Below are 22,081 nucleotides of genomic sequence, written 5' to 3'. Positions count from 1 at the left end.
TGTTAGCAAATGAAATCCAGTTATATAAAGAAAAAATATACATGACAACCAAACTGTTTTATTCCAGAGATGAATATATATATATGCACACATGTACAGTTGCATATATATAATTATCCAACAGCTACAAAATATACTTGATAATATTTAGTAATCATTGATAATGAAATTCTAAACTAAGAGTAAAAGAGAACTTGGGAACACTCCTAAACTGATAAAAGAATCTAAAACAAACTTTACAGCAAATGTACTTTCTTTAAAATACTCAGAAATATTCCCTCTGAGTTTAGAGCTAAGAAGAAGATGCCTGCTATTGCCACCAGCTTTTGACACTGTGCCAGAGTTCCTATCTAATGGAGGAAGACAAGATAAGAAAATAAAATTTATAAAGATTGGAAAGACAAAGAAGATCCCCAAGTACTATCATCATTCACAGTTGTATTCACTACTGTATATTAAAGTTTTTTAATTATTAAAATTAAAGAAATATAGAAAAATCACTACAAGTGATTTGCATTATTTGAGAATTCTGTATTTGTGAATGCCTCTATTTGTTAAGATTTATTTGTGGCAGCAAAATTAAGTGCAGGTAGCAATTTCATGGTGATTTGTGAACATACACTAAGTGTAAAAACTTTGAGTCACTCAACACATGTTCCCAGCTGAGAAAAAACAAGGTCTTGTTTTAAGCTCTCATAGACTTTACTCTTTTCAGTGTCTACTAGTGACATATTTTATGCATTTTTGTGCTGGTTTTTTTTTGGGGGGGGGGGGATTTTGCTGTTTAAAAAGGCCTCCAACGATAGAGCTAAAGTGCTGCCTTGTGTTTCTATGTTTTAGAAGGCTGTGATTTGCCTTATATAGAAAAGATATGTGTTAGAATAGCTTCATTCAGGTGTGAATTATAATGCTGTTGACAGTGAAATCAGTGTTAATGAAGATAAAGATGTTTTTGAGTAGAAACATACATTAAACAAGATTATGCATCGATTGATTGACAAGAATGTTGTGACCAGCAGCATTTCCCCCAGTACCATGATTCAGTATTCTCTAATTCAGTGTTAACAGTGCCTTTATGGAACATAACTACTGTGAATAATGAGAAATAATTTTGTATGCATATATATATATATATATATAGACACACAAACATGTACACGCTAAATTGCTTCAGTCATGTCTGACTCTGTGTGACACTATGGACCGTAGCCCGCCAAGCTCCTCTTTCCATGGGATTCTCCAGGCAAGAATACTGGAGTGGGTTGCCGTGTCTCTTCCAGGGGATCTTCCCGACTCAGGGATCAAGCCCACATCTGTTACATCTACCTTCACTGGCAGGTGATTTCTTTACCACCATATATCTTGAGTGTTTTTATATTTGCCAGGAACAAGCAATTAGAGAGTACAAATGTTTAGATATCATTTATAGTTTAAAAAATAAGAAAACCTAGGGATAATTCTAACAAGAGGTAAAGAAGACTCTACACAAAAAAAGTACAAGATATTACTAGGAGAAATGAAAGGAGTTACCTCTTTTCTGTGTTCAGCCCTCATACAGACACATTTCCATAACATGTGTGGAAATACAACTTGATAAATTTCCTTGTGTGACCCCTGAAGTTAGACTTGTCTTAAATATCTGTTGTCAGGTTTGGTTACAAGCTTTCTGATTCAAGCTTAAAGAACTTCCTTGGGCAAATATATTAGCCTACTCTTTTTTGTTTTTAAATCATCATTCCCAAATATTCTTTTTGATTCTGAGGTATTTTTGTTTTTGATTTTTCACACTAAATGCAAAGTCTCCTGAGAGGTTGAAATCTGAAGCTACATTATTCAAATACCTTATGTAGTAGGAAGATGTAATCAGAATGGGAAGAGGTGCAGACTGGGCTTCGCAGGTGGCACTAGTGGTAAAGAACCTGCCTGCTAATGCTGGAGACGCAGGAGATGCTAATTTGATCCCTGGGATGGGAAGATCACCTGGAGAAGGAAATGGCAACCTGTTCCAGTGTTGTTGACTGGAGAATCCCATGGACAGAGGAGCCTGGCAGGCTCTGGTTCATAGGGTTGCAACGAGTTGGACATAATTGAAGTGACTTAGCAAGCTCTTAGACTGGAAAATTTATAAGAAGGAGATACTTTTAACATCAAGTGTTGAGTAACAGTGCTTTACAATTACCCTGATCACACTCATAATATATTTCTTTTTATTAAAGCTAAATCTCACATACTACAGTTAAACTCCCTTTCTTCTTCCTGAATCCCCAGAAGAAATGGAGAAATATAATACTTATTCACTAGAGTAAGTTTCCTAGAGGAAATCTACTGTGAAGATCTTGCTTTCTTTTACATGGTTTAAATCCATCTCTATTTTCTCTTGTAGTTCCATTTTTGACTCAGGAATCAGCTTCACTGCTTAATGAGTCCCTTCTCTTCCTGTTATTTTGAACAATTATACGTATTATCAATAAAGAGTTACTTAGTCATGTTTTTTTGCATCACTCCTAATTTTCACTATTTGATACATACATTATGTTATATGCTATAGATTCCACAATCTCAAAATAGGAAATAGCATATACTCTTTAAATACCATTGTTATAATATGTAATGTTAAGTTCTAGATACTGAAAAAGCATGCTTTCTGGTCATATTATTGAAACCTCTCAGAAGTTCAATATCTGAATCAGGATACTGAAGCTCCTCTCCTAAAAATACAAAGTTTAAGTGGAGAGCCCAGAATCTTGCCTCACTGCCAGAATTCTTCGAGTGTTATTTTGCAGTGAATAAGAATCATTCATTTTCCCCTCATCATGACCAAGTGAATGTCTCATTGTTCAGCTGAGCTGACAGAACAGATGATGGCAAAAGACGCAATACTCAGGAGCGCAGTTACTGATAAATAATTACAAGGACATTATAATTATTTAATTAAAATCTGCACACAGGGAGAGATTATGAGTCTTTCAGCTTGCTACCTCATTTAGATGATACTAGTCATTAACCAATTTAGCTGGAGTCAGCACCTTAATGTCCACATGTTCCGTTTTATCTTTGAAAGCTGTGCAGTCAGCAGCCATGGCTGCATGCTCTGGGACCCACTGGTGGGGAGGATAGGCGTCCTCCCTAGTGGTTTTAGGACTTGCCTGTGTTAACTACCCATTACCATCTTACAAACCTTCTCTGGGGTTCTGAAGGTTTTCCTTAGAAACAGTGCCCAGAAGTTTTGGTGGCTTTGCTTTTGTTAAGAATAAGCTGAAACCTCTGCCAGAGAACAGATATCAACAGAATTCAGGTCTGTCTGATAGTTTCTCTAAAGAGGTATCTTTTTTGAAGTACTGAAAATAACTGGTTTGAAGAAAGAGAGTTCATCACTTACAATTTTTGGTAAGAGGTCAGATTATCAATATTTCAATTTCCACATAGAAATCGAAACCCTTACTTTTCAGATATTTCCTTTGTTAGTATAATGAAAGAGGCAACTAAATTCTTACTACATAAGAAACCACTGGGGCAAAGGAAACAGAAGGGAGAATCATTTATCTAAATTTCTAAACTTAAAGATGGAGTCTCCCCTTTGTCTCTGTGTCTATTTCTCTTATATACCCACAAGCTTTATTTATTTCAGTTTTACTTTGAAAGTCATTTATATTACTCTCTCATGGCCCAATTCTGCAGATTCACCTAGTTTCTAAAAATGTAACAAATTACTCTGTCTCTGAAATCAGCTTGAAGTAGGACATCCTGGCAAATCAGTTAAGTCCCCCAGGCACAGTACCTAAGAAAAAATAAGACAACTTGGACCATAGTTTAGTAGGAATTTTAATAAAAATTAAAAATGTGATTCTGGACCCTAGGCTACTTCTTTGAAAGTCTAATATGTTATGGCCACCCAAGCTAGTGAGTCATCTCAAGAAACTTGAAAAAAATAACAATTTTAAAAAATGTATGCAGTCTATGTAAACTATGTAAAATAGGTCTCTTGTCTTCCAATAACCCTCCAAAAGATAAATTTCAGGAATGCTGAATGTTCCAGATACGATGGAACACACAGAAACCAAATACAGAAATGCCCTCCTTTGAGAATTCTTTTGTTTAGTCTCTTTCCTTGACATAGGAAATGAATGTTCTATCCAAATAGGAGAAATGAGACTTGCATTAAGTAGGAAAGGGGTTAGACTAGATCAATTTTAGAATTTGTTTTATGTACATTCAGTTCAGTTCAGTCACTTAGTCGTGTCCAATGCTTTGCAACCCCATGGACTGCAGCAAGCCAGGCCTCCCTGTCCATCACCAACTCCATTGAGTTGGTGATGGACATCAAACTCATGTCCATCGAGTCAGTGATGGCATCCAACCATCTCATCCTCTGTTGTCCCCTTCTCCTCTCGCCTTCAATCTTCCCCAGCATCAGGGTATTTTCAAATGAGTCAGCTCTTCACATCAGGTGGCCAGGGTATTGGAGTTTCAGCTACAACATCAGTCCTTCCAATGGACATTTAGAACTGATTTCCTTTAGGATGGACTGGTTGGATCTCCTTGCAGTCCAAGGGACTCTCAAGAGTCTTCTCCAACACCACAGTTCAAAAACATCAATTTTTTGGCACTCAGCTTTCCTTATAGTCCAACTCTCACATCCATACATGACCACTGGAAAAACCATAGCCTTGACTAGACAGACCTTTGTTGGCAAAATAATATCTCTGTTTTTTAATATGCTGTCTAAGTTGGTCATAACTTTCCTTCCAAGGAGTAAGCATCTTTTAATTTCATGGCTGCAGTCACCATCTGCAGTGATTTTGGAGCCCCCCAAAATAAAGTCAACCACTGTTTCCACTGATTCCCCATCTATTTCCCATGAAGTGATGGGACTGGATGCCATGATCTTTGTTTTCTGAATGTTGAGTTTTAAGCCAACATTTTCACACTCCTCTTTCACTCTCATCAAGAAGCTCTTTAGTTCTTCTTCACTTTCTGCCATAAGGGTGGTGTCATCTGCATATCTGAAGTTATTGATATTTCTCCCAGCAATCTTGATTCCAGCTTGTGATTCATCCAGCCCAGCATTTCTCATGATGTACTCTGCATATAAGTTAAATAAGCAGGGTGACAATATACAGCCTTGGCGTACTCCTTTCCCTTTTTGGAACCCGTCCATTGTTCCATGTCTAGTTCTAACTGTTGTTTCCTGACCTGCATACAGATTTCTTAAGAGGCTGGTCAGGTGGTCTGGTATTCCCATCTCTTTCAGAATTTTCCACAGTTTATTGTTATCTACACAATCAAAGTTAGAACATTTACCAAAGACAACCCCCCAAAAGGCACAGGAAATAATAAAACACTACACAATACTGTAAAGTCAAGCATCGCAATTTTACTCTGCTTGCAACTATTTCTACATTCTCTCATCTTCTCATCTCTAGACATGGTGAGATGGTGATCATAATGAAAGAAGTATTTTTTTTTTTCACGTTCCTATATGTATGTCTGAAATTCTTACTCTGAGCCTTGGCCATAGTGAATACTTGTTCAATGTTTGTTGAAAACAAATTAACATCTCCTGTTGTTAATGTCCAACTTTAAAAATGTGTAGGATATTAAGTAATATGAAATCTTTTAAACAAAATCTCATTAAAGGCATTGGGATGCTATAAAAATCTTAGGATAGTTATCCAGATTTTGTTGGATTTCCAATCAAACCAATTGTTTAGTAAAAATAGGCTCTCCCATCCAGACAACGTATTCAGAATAGGTATCATTTCTGAGTACAACTTTGGAAACCTGTGTGGTTAGATTCAACATCACGTAAGAGATTTACTGAGCCAGAGAGAGAGCACATATCTCCTAAAACAAGTAAGCAGCAAAAATAGTTGCCAAAAATATGTAGCTAACAACACAGTGAATTTTTTTTACAAATGAACTGGCATTACAGTTTCTGGCAAATCACTGTGAAGTTTTGCTTCTGCACTTGAGGTTGACTAGCTTTATTAATATAACCTTACGGGGGGGATGATATTACATCACCTTCTACATGCGATCTGCACACAGTTGTTAAAGACCTTTAAATCTAATGTGCGCTGACCTCTTGAACATTTGCTCTCACTGGTGGTTTCCAATTTCTTCTATATCAAATGGTGACCTTAACATTCTAACTCACGGATATAACTATTAAAATTGAACTGACATGATAAATGACTATTCCTGCCACTCCTATCATATTTTTATTTTTCAGAGATTCAGTTGATAGTTTTGGTCTTTTCAATTTGCCTTTTACTTTTCTTGAATTATGGCCATTTTACTGTTAATTTTAATTCTTGATAAAAGGGAAGAAATATTTAAGTAATTTTATTAGCAAACATGATCTTTGTGCTTCATGGTTTGATATTGGTTGACTTCTTTGATTTTTTTTCAAAATTAATTGAGGCACAGTATGTGCAACTGTGTATCCTCATGATTATCTGAAACTTTATCTTTCACATTTGCAAATGTCATCATTTGCCTTATTATACCCAGTTCTACAGTTCTCACAATGATGAACAATTATTTTTAAAAGATTTTATTATTTAAGTGACAATCAAAATTTTCTTTAGTCTTGACTCTCTCCATAAGTTAGTTTCCACAGTTCATGCCCCAGTTGATATTTATCTTCCTGCTACCTAATACTACTGATACTAAATATGTCTTAACCTAAATTATCCTTTCCAGGCACTGTTATTCCCAAACTGTCTGTCCTCGATTATCATCAGTGGTAGAATAGTTCTGTCCCAGCCTATGACAATAACAGATTGAGACGTATCCCTCAATTATGTCCATGTAAATTATCATCCTACCTGAAGGATTACATTTCATTTATCTAGATTTTAGAAATCCTAATTAATATTTTCTGTTTAGGTAAGATACTTATCAATTGGCTTAACTGAATTTGTAGCCACATGTTTGGCTAAATAATGATATATAGCTACAAGATGATCAAATAAAAGATTTTTAATGTTAATGAGGATTTATTTAATGGACAATAATAGTTTCATTATTTAAACACTAAGAGGGTAAGTGCTACAGTCAGATATTAAACTAAACTATCTCCTGAATTATTAATCTATTTCCATTTATATATCATCCTTAGAACATTATATAATCTAAACTAACTGTGACCGTTGTATGATCATTAAATTTTTACTGGAAGAGTTAAAGCATTTCCAAATGTCTGATACACATCCAAAAAAATAGCTTTATTTAACTTGACAGTCTAATACATTTATAAACTATTTTGAAAATAATGGGAAAGTCTTAATAATAGCTCTTTTCTCTTGTGAGGTTTGGTGAATACTAATTTAGGGCAGGTGAAACAAAGCAGTTTAACATTTCCCTTGTTAATTCCTTTGACCTATAAGTTTGGAGGTTTTTACAATATCCTAGAGATTTTCCCATAGGATAAAATAATAGTTGCTAAAACTTAGGCATGAAGTTTTTTATTGTGCTGTTAGGTTCTACCTGTATCTTAATACATGAACAAGATAGAGTAAAGAAGAGAAAACAAAGGTATGTGGGTATGTGCATGTTGATTATACATGTGTATTATATATATGACTGCAAGGAGATAGAACCTGTCAATCCATGAAGTTGAGCAAACTCCAGGAGATAGTGAAGGCCAGGGAAGACTGGTGTGCCCATATATATATAGGGCTTCCCATTTGGTTCATGATAAAGAATCTGCCTGCCAATACAGGAGGTGCAGGAGATGCAGCTTCCATCCCTGGGTTGGGAAGATCCTTTGGAGTAGGAAATGGCAACCCACTCCATTACTCTTGCCTCGAAAATTCCATGGATAGAGGAGTCTGATGGGCCACAGGCCATGGGTCACAGAGTCGAACAAGACTGAGCACACCCACATTTCATATATATATATTTTCTTGCTGCACTCATTGTCTCTTAGCTAAAGTTGATACTTCTCAAGGAATGATGCCTTCTAACTTGATCTTATATAATGGATCTATGTGTCTGATGAATTATAAGTGGTTTTATTTTAAACTATAAGACCTTAAACCACCGTTGTGGTTGCCTCCATTGTTGTGGCCGCCTTCATTGTTGTGGTCATTTCCATTGTCTTCAATCTCTTGACTCTTCAGCAAGTCTGAGAGAATAAATTCATGACTGTATGATTTTGAGGAAATCAAGTAAATGCCTAGTAGAAATAATTTACTTGAAGTAAACAACTTGATTTCCTGTAAGACCTTCTGGGTCCTTTCATGTTCCGGGTTTGTGTGTGACTATGTACTTTCACTATCCTGAGCCAAAGTCAAATCAAAGCGTTGTCCACTGCTGAGTCAGCCAGCCTGGAGTGCTGCTTTAATTCTACCGTTACTTAACTTGTGTATTCTGATAATCCATGAAATGTCCTGGATTTTATTTTCCTTGTTGATAACATGAAGTTTAAATTATCTAACGTTTTCTCCTATCCAAAAGCTCTGTGACTGAGAAAATTCTAAACAGAATTGAGAACAGGTAGTTTGATGACAGTGAATCTCCATTTGCAGCTTTGTCTTTTTCCTTCTTCTGGAAGCGCCTGGTACACTCATGGTGCCAAGGCCTCCTTGATCATGAATTGCCTGCCCAACAATTTTGAGCTGGTGAACTCTGAGCTTAAGCAGTGTCTGCTTTGTCTTGAAATAATGCTGACCTCCAATAAATGCAACCTAAGATGAAAGCAATATCCAAATATCTAGTTGTCCTTATCATCTTCTGCTCCTTGAACACCTTCACCAGTTCAGGAGTATTTTATTGATATAATAATACTAATATTCATTAGTGGAGAAAACTTCCATTTTCATACATTTCAATGGCAGTTTAAATCAGTCTAATCTTTATAAATAGTAAATCAATAATAAGTAACAAGAGGCTTTCCAATATTTTTCATAATCTTTGACCCAGAAATTCAATATTAAAGATTTTGCTTTCAAGAAATATCAGGAGGGGCATGTAAAGATATAAATATAGCACTCTTCCTCATGTAGAGGGGGATTGGAAACAACAGAAATGTCCAAAATATGATATCTGTTCTTTTGAGGGCTCCTGTAATGGGCTATTCTATAGGCATCAAAATTGTGGTTTAAAGATAATAGATGACTAAATGTGACTGGTTAATATAAAATTTTAAAAACGGTACAAAACTGGATAAGCAGTCTTATTTCTAATTGGGAAAATTCAGGGGGAAATTCCAAAATAAATAAAATTATATGAATTCCCACCATTCAAGACTATTTACATATTTGTGAATCTTTCATATGCTAAAGCTAAGTATTGCTTTGTAGTGTGAACAACAGCAAAAACAACAAACCAAATATTGTTATTTTAAAGAATGTCTCCATGTCAGTGGCCAAATAGTATGAGATCAAAGATTTATATGTGTGTTACAGTGCAGGGAGGGGAGATTGAAAACCAGAGATATGAATTCATAGAGAGTTTGTATGCATGTAAGTATAAAAATTATACAGACACATAGAGCCTTCAAAAATACTGTAGGTTCTGCCACTGAGCAGGGTTTTACAGCGTTAGCACCAATAATTATTTGGAAGGATAATCATTTGGCTGGGTCTCTCTGCTCATTATAAGATGTTTAGTAATATCTCTGGTTTCTATCCAATAGATGCTAGTACAACCTCACCCATCACCAATTTTGACAACCACGAAATGTCTCCAGATGTTTCCAGGTTTCTCTTGGGATGGCAATGTCAACCCTGCTTAAGAACCACTGCCCTATATCTACATTTTCCTAGACTGTATCTTTTTAGTGGCAAACCAGAGATATTATTAGATTGTTTTCAATGTTAAAAATAGAGGAACCAGATAAAAATCACTGTGAGAAAAATTGTCACATGCTCTTGACTCCTAAGTGCATTTCTTTTAACGTTCTCAAGTATTGGCACTGTCTCCTAAGACAGGGCTTCCTCATGCAGCACCTTGGGCAGGAGGGCTCAGACGTGCCTGATCTCAAAATAATATCCTCTTTCAGTCTATAACATGTGACAATCAGGCATAGTTTCAAGCACTATTTTTATATCTCTAGGTCCACCCTGTCGCCAGTCCATGAGAAATGTGACTGCCACAGTTCAAGTATCTGGGTGAGAGCAGCTTAGCCCTTATGTGGAAAGTGATGTTACCTAGAGGTATGCAAACCATGTATCTTGGTCCATAGCATCGTAATATTAATGATAATAACAAAATCCACATTACCAAATGAGATAACTTTATCTCTGGGTGTTCTTTATAGAATACATGGCATTAATCTTTATGATGAAAGGAGGTTTCAAAATAAACAAAACCCATGCACTTTTGGTTTTATACAGACAGCATTACCACACTTGCCACCTCTCTTCCACACAGCAGAAGCACAGTCCTTTCCCTCAATTAAGAAGATAGAGAATGCCCTAAGTAACTGCAAAACATGCAAACAATTCATGAGCATTAGTGAAATAACCAAGGTAAGAAACCAAATCTTATAGTGGTAAGCCTGGGAGACTGGAAGTCTATTTCTGCTATAGAACAAGGATGTGCCTTTAAAACCACTTAAACTCTATTGATATTTATAGCTTTAATAATGATATATAATATTCATTCAACACCTTCATCACAGATTCAGATATTTTCCTAGCCATATTTTGAAATAAGACTATGGGAGAATAAAAGTTTGTTTCAAGCCCTTTAAGCTAGGAAAACTTGACATCATCCAGGAATCTCTCTGGTAGCTGACATTCTTAGATTGGAAGTATTTTATCCTAATCACATTCCAAATGTTAAGGAAAGTTTTCTTTTTTTGCTTTTGTTCTCATGCAAATATTTTATATACCTATACAAAAAAGTATTGAAAATAATAAATTAATCACCTTAAGAAATAAAGTATCACAAATACCTTTGAAATTCTTTTATTTCTTCCTAAAGGAATGCATTTCTCTTCTTTGCCTCAAAAGGTAGCCACCATCCTGCTTGTGTAAGCTGTGGGATTATTCTGCATGTTTTTATCTTTACATAAGTGTGCAAAACTGCACAGATCCTTCTGTAACCTGCTTCTTTGCTGTTGCTTTTTAACTCTATTCTTCATTTTAACTGCTATGTGATGTTTCATTGTAGAAATATTCTAAATGTATTTGTCCATTTTCCTCTTTATAATCATTTATATTTCTGTTTTTTCTTACTTTTACACACAATGTTGTTGGTATCTCCAAGAGCAGATCAGTTCAGTTTAGTTCAGTCGCTCAGTCATGTCCAACTCTTTGTGACCCCCATGGACAAGAGCAGATATCAGAGTGAATTTATTAGATTACAAAGTTTGAAGAACTTTGGCTTTACTGATTATTGCCAAAATGCTTTCCAAAATGGTTGTTTATTTTATACTCTTACTAGCAAATATGAGAGTGCCTTTGGTTTCAGGTTTTTGCCAATTCCTGGGAATGATTTCTGCCAATCTCATGGGTATGACACAAATCGTTTAAAATTTTGTATTTCCCTGAATAGCAGTAACTTTGAAAATACTTAAATGTTTATTGGTCATTCAAATTTCCTCTTTTGTGAGATGACTTTCTGTCACGTGCCTATTTCTCAATTGTTTGCCTCTTTCCTTATTAATCATTAACTTTCTTTGGTGAAGATATATACCTTTTTACTTTTGTAGCTTGTGTTTTCACTATCTTTGTAATCATTTGATGAAAATCTTAAATTTAATGTAGTCCAATTATCAATTGTAGGGTAGCAAAAATAAATTTTCCTCTACCCTTCTATGTTCTTGACTGACATCTCCCCACCCCATAATAAAAAACAGATTAACAGAAGAAAAGCAAATTTACCCAAATAGATTTGGATTACTAAATTTAAACATTAAAAAAAAACTTCTATTCTGATTTAGTTATAGTGTTTTTGAATGGATCTTTCTGTATATATAGTTTTCGGGGAGTTGTAGATATTACTCTACACAGATAGATAATATCTATAGATTATATAATATAATCACAATCTGTGCTCTTATTTTTTCAGTTTAAGTGTAGAAATCTTTATAAGTATGGTGTCAACTGAATACACACACGATAATGCGCGTATATAATGTAAGAGCAGTGACATTGTCTTCTAGGACTTTACTGAGGGTTAGAGTCAGAGAAACTGCCTCTTAGATAGCTCTGAGGTACTGCTCTAAAGATGTAAGAGAGATTTATCAAAAATGTTCTGTACCTAATGAGATTTTAATTTTAATTTGTTAATGTATTAAATTAGATGATTAAACTTTTCAATGATAAGTAATTCTTTGAGAAAATACAACTTTGTTTATGTATATTCATACACATATATATATACACTCAAATACATGCGTACATGTATGATGTGTGTGTGTCCATATAGAAGTACATAGTATATATAAAATGCTTTGCTAATGTTTTATTACGCATTTTTGTTTCCATAATCATTGGCAAAATTGTATATGATTTTACTCTGCGACGTCTTCACTCTCTTTGTCTTTGTCATTCTTGCAGTAGGTTTGTCAATTTTACAGATTCTTTCAAAAAACAAAATTTTTATTTCGTTGACATTCTTCATTGTCTCAGTTTTCAGTGTCATTGATTCCTGCTCTTAATTTTATTCTTTTCCATCTCTTCACTTTGTGTTCATTTTGTTCTTGGTTTTCTAGGGTCTTTAGGTGAGACCTGAGAGTAATAATTTAAAACTTTTCCACATTTCTAATGTATGCATGATTGTTCTCTGGTTTCGTTTTGTTTTCTCTATTTCTGAATACTGGAGTGGTTGACATTTCCTACTCCAGGGGATCTTCCTGACCCAGGAATTGAATCCACGTCTCCTGTATTGGCAGGCAGATTTTTACCACTGCACCACCTGGGAAGCCCAAATATTGTATCATATCTCAATATAATATTAATTAGTGAAAGGAAGCAGAATATGCCGCTCAAAATGTGTCACTTTGATATATGGATTATTTTTGAGTTGAAGAAATCAAGACCCAGAAAACTCCAGAAAAACTAATTTTGGTCTTAACTGCTTAACAGTGTTTAAATAGGGAGCCTACATCAGTAAGAAGGATATTGACAGAGATAACATTTTTATTGGAAAGACCTATCAGCATAGTGGGGCAGATATCTGATTACCAAACAAATATCTGATTACCAAACATCTGCTGTTTGTCCTATGAATCTTCTTCCTCCCCTGTGAAGACCCAGATCCATCTATATCCCATTCTTTAGCTCAGGAAGGTTTTCAGGCTGTGCATGCTAAGTCACTTGAGTCCTGTCCTATTCTTTGCAACCCTGAAGACTGTAGCCCACCAGACTTCTCTGTCCATGCTATTTTCCAGGCAAGAATACTGGAGTGAGTTGCCAGGCCCTCCTCCAGGGGATCTTCTCCACCAGGGGTTGAGCTGGCATCTCCTGCAGCTCCTGCATAAAGGGCAGATTCTTTACTGCTGAGCCACTTTAGTTCAGTTTAGTCGCTCAGTCATGTCCGACTCTTTGCGACCCCATGGACTGCAGCACGCCAGGACTCCCTGTCCATCACCAACACCTGGAGCTTACTCAAACTCACGTCCATTGAGTTGGTGATGCCATTCAACCATCCCATCCTCTGTCATCCCCCTTTCCTCCTGCCTTCAATCCTTCCCAGCATCAGGGTCTTTTCCAATGAGTCAGTACTTTGCATCAGGTGACCAAAGTATTGGAGTTTCAGCTCAGGATCAGTCCTTGCAATGAATATTCGGGACTGATATCCTTTAGGATGGACTGGTTGGATCTCCTTGCAGTCCAAGGGACTCTCAAGAGTCTTCTCCAACACCACAGTTCAAAAGCATCAATTCTTTGGTGCTCAGATTTCTTTATAGTCCAACTCTCACATCCATACATGACTACTGGAAAAACCATAACCTTGACTAGATGGACCTTTGTTGGCAAAGTAGTGTCTCTGCTTTTTAATATGCTGTCCAAGTTGGTCATAACTTTCCTTCCAAGGAGTAAGCATCTTTTAATTTCATGGCTGCAGTCACCATCTGTGGTGATTTTGGAGCTCAAGGAAATAAAGTCTGCCACTGTTTCCCCATCTATTTGCCATGAAGTGATGGAACCAGATGCCATGATCTTAGTTTTCTGAATGTTGAGCTTTAAGCCAACTTTTTCACTCTCCTCATTCACTTTCATCAAGAGGCTCTTTAGTTCTTCTTCACTCTCTGCCATAAGGGTGGTGTCATCTGCATATCTGAGGTCATTGGTATTTCTCCCAGCAGTCTTGATTCCAGCTTATGCTTCATCCAGCCCGGCATTTTGTATTATGTACTCTGCATATAAGTTAAATAAGCAGGGTGGACAGTGTACAGCCTTTATGTACTCCTTTTCCTATTTGGAACCAGTCTGTTGTTCCATGTCCAGTTCTAACTGTTGCTTCCTGACCTGCATACAGATTTCTCAGGAGGCAGGTAGGTGGTCTGGTATTCCCATCTCTTTCAGAATTTTCCACAGTTTATTGTGATCCACACAGTCAAAGGCTTTGGCATAGTCAATAAAGCAGAAGTAGATGTTTTTCTGGAACTCTCTTGCTTTTTCAATGATCCAGCGGATGTTGGCAATTTTATCTCTGGTTCCTCTGCTTTTGCTAAAACCAGCTTGAACATCTGGAAGTTCATGTTCACATATTGTTGAAGCCTGGCTTGGAGAATTTTGACCATTACTTTATTAGAATGTGAGCCACTGGGATTGTATATAAGTCTCAATTATTTCCCTTGCCTTTGAGTCTTATGTCTTTGGGGTCCATTATATACAAACTTTAAATTATCTTCCTCTTGTTAATCTATTTTATGTCAATTTAATTTTTAATCCAGTCAAGGAAACTAAAAGGAAAGAAGAGAAAATGTTTCTGCCCCTATAATAGTAAGAAAGTTCCCCATAAAGGAACTCAAAGGAGTGCAAGCCAAAGTAAAGATATTCATGACTGATCAGAAACATTATATGCCCCACCTAAGGAGCTAACTATTTGCAAGTAAATTACTCCCCAGGAGCATAACTTAATTTTAAGAAAGCAAGTATGCTACCCATGGCTTGCCAAAACTTGCTCTGAAATGGAGATTTTTCCACTTCACTAAAGTATACTTAATATATGGATTTGTTCATCCATATAAATGACAGGAAATCCTCTATCTCAGATAAATTGATTTAAAAAGCATTTTGACCAGAACACTGTTAAATAGCTATGTAAATACATCTCTTAATTCTCTACCTATTGATATTCAACCACTGGTCTTATCCAGATTATCTGCTCTATATCTCTCTCATTTTCTCTATAACACCATTAACCCTCTAGCCAATATTCTGTCTTATTTATTTGTTTATAACTATGTTTTAGTCCCTGTAAGGTGCCAAAGATTTTTCCAGGTGGTGGAAATATAACAGTGCACAAAACAGACAACACAGACCTAAAACTCCAATAGGAATTGTATAGAATTTACATGCTAGTGGGAAATATATATGGTAGATAAATTATGGGAACATAAATGTGCAAGGGTTGTTAGAGAGTGTGAACTGTAAATTCTACTAAAGTATAGCATTATTGCAGGAAAGAAAGTGGGGTGCAAAAGGATGGTTGCATCCCAGGTCTCAGAGGAGTCCTTGAGATGGCCATCAAAGAGTTGGGTTCTTGGCTTCAAGCAGGAAAAAATTCAAGAGCCAGCCATAGCAAAATAGAAGAAGTCTGATTCAGGGAAATATGTACCCCACAGACATAGTGTGAGCCATCTCAGAAGGCAAGAGGCCCTGAAATATGGGGCAGTTCGTTTGCATAGGTTGGGTAATTTTATAAGTTAAAGAGTAGAAGGATTATGCCAACTATTTTGGGAAAGGGATGGATATTTCCAGGAATTTGGTCACCGCCCACTTTTTAGCCTTCTATGGACAATCTGGGAACTGACATGACACCTATGGGTGTGCCATTTAGCACGCTGATGTATTAAAATGAGCATATGATGAGGCTCAAGGTCTACTGGAAGTCAGTCATCCACCGCCTTGAATCTAGTTGGTTCTAATGAGTTTATGTCATGTCCTCAATGGCCGTGTCATTCTTTTAAAGGTTGTATCCTGTCCTCTTCCTGTTCAGTATAAATGCAGAAAAGTATAACAATTTTAAGTACACAGCTAAATGAACTTTCAGTGTGAATGCACTTATAAAGCCATCATTAAGACCAAGAAGTGGAACATTAGGAGAGCTCCGTAGTCCCTCGTAGCCCTTACCGGCAGAGCCCCTACTTGCCCAGGGGTAATACTGTCGTATGTTCATTCAGAAGCTCTGCTGCACTGCCAAGAGCTATATGCTGTGATTTTTGGTAGGAAGAGAACATTCTATTTGAAATCTAAGATGAGATAAGATTTTCTTGCTTTGTGAATGCTCTGTTGCTTCTCTCATTATAAAGTGTAGAGGAAGGAAACTTCTCTTCTTCCTTTCCAGGTTCTTTGGCTGCACTTATAATTAAACTGACATAAGATAGAGGATTAAATCTAATTTCATGCATATGGGAGTCCATTAAAATATGAGTCTCAAAGAAGTGACCAGAGTGATCCATTTTATAGTTTGTTTATACAGACTTCTCAGCCCTAAATTCCTTATCTCTGATGATAAAGATGCCTTCCTTCTATTCTCTTGGCATGGAGAGGGTACCTTTCACATGAAAGATTTATTTCCTGCTTTCATGGGAACAAAGGAAGTCAGAATGATCATCTTGAACCATCTGGTTCTTAAGTAACTTTAATTCAAAATAAATTAATATGCCAAAGTAGTATTTTAGGGGACATATTCTGATCCTTATCAATAGCGACATTAAAATTCCCATCTCCCAGGCTTTTAAGATCTTAACTATTCTATAGCCAGTATAAAGACAGTTTTAATTAAGTGCCAATGTACTTTATATAATCACACAATTACCCAATGATGTGGGAACTGTTTATAATTATTTAACACATAGAGTTGAGGAAACAGGATGGGTTACTTGGCCAAAGTCTTAGCATTAATAAGTGGCATAATCAGAATTAGGTTATTTTGGAATCAAGCTATTTTTGATTCTAAAGCCTAGATTGTTAGCCACAATTCTATTCTCATATTCTCTCAAAGATATCAATAATATCTCTGGTATTATTGAAAAAATTTATTTTGTTTCAGTTGTCTTACATTCAGGGGTTAATTGTGAAAATTAATCCCATAATTTGGGTCTTTTGGAAGTTAAATATGAAGCAAAGACAAAGAAAAAAACTATTAGCAATAAAGAGCCCAGTAAAAACAAATATTCTTGAAATATTCATGGAGATTCTTCCACGTTAAATGCTGGAATATATCCTTGACTTTTAGCTATTAAAATTATATAAAATTTAAAATTTCCTCTTAGTTATTATGTTTGGGTTCAGGAATAACCATTTCATGAGAAAGTAATGTATTATAGCATCTAGAATCTTTAGCCTTTTTTAAAGTTTACCTGGATCGTTAAATAGTTCATTAAATAGTTTATTCATATTTAAAGATTTAAAATCTACATACTTTAAAAATGTGATTAACTCTGAATCTATTAAAATGGAATTTTTAAGGATTAGATTTCAGTTATCAATGGGCTTATAGCAGAAATAATGCTCTCTAATAATAAATAAATTTGCTTTAAAATTATATGAGGGTTCACCTTTTTAAACATTTTACCCATATTTCACTCTTAGAAGACGTAACACATATTTTCTCTAGTAAATGACCAAGTGTCCCTATAGTCCAAGGGTAAACTATCAAGTTGATGATGAAATAGATTTATTCTATAGGATGAAACTTTCACATTATTCCTGATGTATTAATACACAAGTCTTCATGCCTGAAATTTACACAATCTTTAAGCAAGGCTAAAAGCTTATTCAAATTAATTTTTCCCTTAAGACTTTTTCTGAATTTTCACACACATTACACAAGCAAAGTCTTTTTAAACTCATGTTTTTTGTCATCATAATTGTTTTACACATCTTGGCAACTTTTCACACCCTGCATGAAACAGGGCTTCATTAGTAGTCATTAAAAGAAAATATTTTTCTTGCAAATGCATTAGAGAATTTGCACAATAATTTATGCAATTTTCAGAAGAGATATAAAATTGTTACTAATAGTGAAGCAAACAGTGTCACTTAACAATAATGCAGGAAACAACCTCTCTCAACAGCCATTTCAGAAATGAGAACTTGATGAAGTTAGAAACGGAACTTTTATTACTTGATATTAAATATTTACCACATATTTTTATTTGGTTGTTTTTAGCTCTTAAGTGACTAAGAAATATTTTTATATGTTCTCAAGTATTACAAGAAGGAAATAAGTGTAAGGAAAATGAATAATAAAATCAAAGGTGAAAATTGTATTCTTGGGGCTTCCCTCATAGTCCAGTTAGTTGGTAAAGAATCCGCTTGCAATGCAGGAGACCCCGGTTGGATTCCTGGGTCAGGAAGATCCGCTGGAGAAGGGATAGGCTACCCAGTGCAGTATTCTTGGGCTTCCCTTGTGGCTCAGCTGGTAAAAAAGCCGCCGGCAATGCGGGAGACCAGGGTTCCATCCCTGGGTCTGGAAGATTCCCCTGGAGAAGGGAAAGGCTACCCACTCCAGTACTCTGGCCTGGAGAATAGACGCAAAGAGTCAGACACCACCGAGTGACCCTCACTTTCACTTTTTTCCACTTTAGCTTACTCTTACAAATTATTTCTTTCTGAAAGAACGTAGATAAGGGGTGGGACTGGGGAGTGGAATATAAGGTAAATTTAGAAGTATGCAGTTTAGGTGGCTAGATGCTGTTGAAGGGAAAAAAAAAAGACAAGCATGCATTTCAGTATTACCAATGTGTGTCATACAAATTTAAAAAAACCTGATTTTATGGCCACATTTTGGAGAATCCAGGCATAGTGTTACTACTAGATCCTTAAGAACATCAACAAAAAATAGTCATATTATTATAATTTAAATGAAGTACAAATATGAAGAGTGAATAAGCATTCTTTAACTTTGTTTCTCAGAGCAACCTCTATTTACTGAATCATATACAATTGCACATGTGCTTAGATGCTAAATAAATCAATTGTTAGGACCATGCAGTAAAATTTACAATCTGTATCTATACTCTCCAAGGTAAGCCATGCAATAAATCTGGTACCAACATATAAGAGAGCCAATATTGACTTTTGATCCTTTGGGAAGAAGGGAATCATCTTCACATTACTTTGGTACTTATCATTGTGTGGAGGAGTCAAAACATAGAGGTTACTTTGAGTCTCCATGTAGTGAAAGTTTCAACGCCTCCTTTTCTGAGATGGTGGCAACATAGTTATTTATTTATCTATCTATATATTTATTTTAACATTTTGTTTTAATAACACTAGATTTATAGAAGTATTGCAAAAACATTACCTTTCCTCAGCTTTTTCTACTATTGACACTTTATATAACCATGTTGTTGCTGCTGTTCAGTCATCCATCATGTGTGACTCTTCATGACCCCATGGACTGCACCACGCCAGGCTTCCCAGTCCTTCACCGTTTCCCGAAGTTTGCCCAAGTTTATGCCCATTGCATTGGTGATGCCATCCAGCCATTTTATTCTCTGTTGCCCTCCTCTTCTGCCTTCCATGTTTCCCCACATCAGAGTCTTTTCCAATGAGTTGGCTGTTCGCATCAGGTTACCAAAGTTTTGGAGCTTCAGCTTCAGTCCTTCCAATGAATATTCAGGGTTGATTTCTTTTAACATTGACTGGTTTGATCTCCTTGCTCTCAAGAGTCTTCTCCAGCACCACAGTTCGAAAGCATCAGTTCTTCGGTGCTCTGCCTTCTTTACAGTTCAGCGCTGACAACTGTACTTGACTACTGGAAACACCATATCCTGATTCTATGGATCTTTGTCAGCAAAGTAATGTCTTTTCTTTTTAACACACTGTCTAGGTTTGTTGTAACTTTGCTGCTAAGAAGCAATTATCTTCTAATTTCATGACTGCAGTCACTATCTGCAGTGATTTTGGAGCCCAAGAAGAGGAAATCTGTCACTGGTTCCACCTTTTCCCTTTTATGTGCCATGAAGTGATGGGGACTGATGCCATGATCTTAGTTTTTAATATTTAGTTTTAAGTCAGCCTTTTCACTCTCCTCCTTTACCCTCTTCAATAGGTTCTTTTATTCCTCTTACTTTTTGCCATTAAAGTGGTATCATTCGTATATCTGAGGATGTTGATGTTTCTCCCGCTGATGTTGATTCCAGGTGGTAACTCATCCAGCCTGGCATTTCTCATGATGTGCTTTGCATATAAGTTAAATAAACAGAGTGACAATAAACAGCCTTGTCGTACTTCTTTCTCAATCCTGAACCAGTCAGTTGTTGCATACAGGTTTCTAAATGTTGCCTCTTGACCCACATACAGGTTTTTCAGGAGACAGATAAGATGGTCTTGTAGTCCCATCTTTTATGAGTTTTCCACAATTTACTATGATCTACACAGTCAAAGGTTTTACTATAGATGGTGAAACATTGACGTGAAATTGTTAAATATAGACTTTATTCTCTTGCTTTCTCTATGATCCAGTGAATGTTGAAAATTTGATCTCTGATTCCTCTGTCTTTTATAAATCCATCTTGAACATCTGAAAGTTCTTAGTTCATGCAATGCTGAAGCCCAGCTGCAGGATTTTGAGATGACCTTGCTAGCACGGGAGATGACAGCAATTTTCCAGTGGCTTGAACATTCTTTAGTACTGCCTTTCTTGGGAATTGAGATGAGGATTGACCCAGGATTGATTTCCAGTCCTGTGGCCACTGCTGGGTTTTCCAGATATGATGCCATATTGAGTGCAGCACTTTGAGAGCATCATCTTTTAGGATTTTAAATAGATCTACTGGAACTCCATCACCTCCACTAGCTCTATTGACAGAAGTGCTTCCTAAGGCCCACTTGACTTCACACTACAGAATGTCTGGCTCTGGATTAGTGACGACACCATCATGGTTATCCTGGGTCATTAAGATCTTTTTTGTACAGTGCTTTTGTGTATTATTTCCATCTCTTCTTGATCTCTTCTGCTTCTATTATGTCTTTACTATTTCTATCCTTTATTGTGCCCATCTTTGGATGAAATATTCCTTTGATATTTCTAATTTTCTTGAAGAGATCGCTAGTCTTTCCCTTTCTATTGTTTTCCTCTATTTATTTGCATTGTTCATTGAAGCAGGCCTTCTTGTTTCTCCTTGCTATTCTCTGGAACTCTGGGTTTAGATTGGTGTGCCTTTCCCTTTCTCCCTTGCTTTTCACTTCTCTTCTTGCTTCAGCTATTTGTAAAGCCTCTCAGATAACCACTTTGCTTTCTTGTTTTTCTTTTTCTTTGGGATGGATTTGTTCACTGCCTCCCATATAATATTGTGGACCTCTGTCCATAGTTCTTCATACACATTCTTTACTAGATTTAATCCTTTGAATCTGTATTTGTTACCTCCACTCTGTATTCATAGGATATTTGATTTAAGTCATGCCTGGCTGGCCTAGTGGTTTCCCCCACTTTCTTTAGTTTAAGCCAGAATTTTGCTATAAGAAGCTGGTGATCTAAGCCACAGTCAACTCCAGGTCTTGTTTTTGCTGACTATATACAGCTTCTCCATCTTCAACCACAAAGAATGTAATCAATCTAATTTTGGTATTGACCATTTGGTGATGTCCATGTATAAAGTATTCTCTTGTGTTGTTGAAAAGGATGCTCGCTATGATCAATGTATTCTCTTGGCAGAATTCTGTTAGACTTTGCCCTGCTTCATTGTGTACTCCAAGGTCAGACTTGCCTGAGTAACTTGCCTGTTACTCCAGGTATCTCTTTACTTCCTACTTTTGCATTCCAATCCCCAGTGATGAATAGGGCATTTTTTTTTGGAGTTAGTTCTAGGAGATCTTCTAGGTCTTTATAGAACTGATCAACTTCAGCTTCTTTGGCTTAAATTGCTGTGATGATGAATGGTTTTCCTTGGAAATGAACTGAGATCATTCTGTCATTTATGAGATTACACCCAAGTACTGTG

This window comes from Dama dama, chromosome 18, assembly GCF_033118175.1.
Source record: "Dama dama isolate Ldn47 chromosome 18, ASM3311817v1, whole genome shotgun sequence".
NCBI lineage: Eukaryota > Metazoa > Chordata > Mammalia > Artiodactyla > Cervidae > Dama > Dama dama.
Note: the sequence above shows the minus strand (reverse complement) of the source record.